Source organism: Salvelinus namaycush, chromosome 35, assembly GCF_016432855.1.
Source record: "Salvelinus namaycush isolate Seneca chromosome 35, SaNama_1.0, whole genome shotgun sequence".
NCBI lineage: Eukaryota > Metazoa > Chordata > Actinopteri > Salmoniformes > Salmonidae > Salvelinus > Salvelinus namaycush.
Window position 1 is genome coordinate 33,978,766 of NC_052341.1, and position 2,039 is coordinate 33,980,804.

Genomic DNA, 2,039 nt, shown 5'->3' on the forward strand with positions numbered 1-2,039 from the left:
TTTACATTTTGTTTCTATATCTGTGACCTCTATGCTGTTTTTTGTGGCATCTTCTAAAAACAAAGAAAAATACTACTTAAGTTTTCCAATTGTGCACACCTTGGAGCATTTTCTAGATTAAAGTAATTTAAAACATTATTAAATAAGCCTAAAGTTAAAAAAAAAGTAAAAAGTAATAACAATGGATTTTTGTCATTTCCACCACGTTCTGACATTTCCATCACATTTAAAGTTGGTGATGGAAATTACGCTTTTGCTGTTTTTGGAGAAAAATGACTCACTGCTTAGCATGTTTTGGCCAGTATTACAGCTTGCATATGGTTTACACTAAATACATCAAATATATTTAAAAAGTCTAAATTTACCACAAATTAAAGAAATCGTAGCCTGTTTGGAAATGACTGACAATAAAAATATTCTCTACACAAGCAATATTTACCTAGATTTTTCTTCAACTTCTGGACATCACATCTGGAACAACTGTCCTCTGCAGCCATGTTCTTCAGTGTGACAATACATTTCCATGGTAACTAAATTAACATTCTCTTGACAAAACTTTATTAATGAGGAATTTGCCCTCAGTGGTGGAAATGACACCACTACCAATGGACAGGTATATTTTGTGGAAATAACAATATAATGGGCATACTCACAATAAATATTGATATAGATTTTATTTAATTCTCTAGAAGATAACATGAATAATTACACATTATGTAATGTTATCTCATAGAAAAACATAGAAGCTCAAAAGTCAAGGGCAAAACAGTGAAATTGAGGTATAAAATGCATCTGAAAAGTAGCTAAAATACTTGATAGAGATGTTGAAAAAAATATGGGGTGATTGTAGTGTGAGCTTAACATAAAGAATAAAAACATATTTTTATAAAATCCCCAAAATTGACCATGAGGACATAGAAGTTCCCGTAGTTGCAGAATTACCCATGTAAACTTCTGACTTCAACTGTATGTACATAGTCTTAATTCATTCCTACTTAGATTTGTGTGTATTGGGTATATGTTGTGTAATTTGTTAGATATTACTTGTTAGATATTACTGCACTGTCGGAGCTAGAAGAACAAGCATTTTCCTCCCTACACCCGCAATAACATCTGCTAACCACGTGTATGTGACCAATACAATTTTCAGAAATACAGCCAGTACCAGCTCTATTTCTGTATTTTGTAGGTTATAAATCTTGAAAACTAAATCTTGCAACTATAATATTAACAAATGGACTAATGGGAGTAGTTTTCCTTTAAGTTTAAATACTAGGTGAAAAGATGACTAACCGCCTCTTCATGAAGGGAATGCAAACAAAAACTCATCCATTCATTTATAAAAAAAATGGGGAGTTACATTTCTCTGCCAGACATGACCTGACAAGCTTCACAGGCACTCACCCTCACAGTTCCTACATCATTTCCTGACATCTGCAGTAAAACTAACATGTCACATGGCCAGCTGAGTGACTCTTTTCAATGGAAACAAAGAAATGTGTCATAATGAAGGTGGAAAAAGTGCAAGAACACCAGCATATCCTCTGGACAGTGATTCATGTAATGAATCAGTGACTGATTCTTAGTGTGAAGGGAAAGAACGTGTTTTAAACTTCCTTCATGTTAATCTCAATGGTGAGAAATCACCAGTATGATAATAAATTCCTGTAAAAAAAAAAAGAAAAGCCTAATTGATTACAGCTGCATAATTAAAATCAGAAGAATTATATAATCTGCTTGCCAAGTATATGTTAAAGGTTTCCCTGAACACAAGCAATCATGTAACCACAGTAAACCAAAGACACAGCTTGTGTTTGCGGACAGGTTTCTTCTTTACACACATTCCTCAAGCTTCAGCAAGCATATTAAAATCAACCTTTGGAATTTGGTAAAGCAGAAATATGGGCATAGTAACCACCACTGGCAGAAATAGGGAGTACCACAAACATAGTAAAGTAGGGCTACATTTTCTCAATCCACAGCAGCCAGGGGACAATACAGCTAAGGAGCTTCTTCAGAACCAATGTAAGGAATACAAA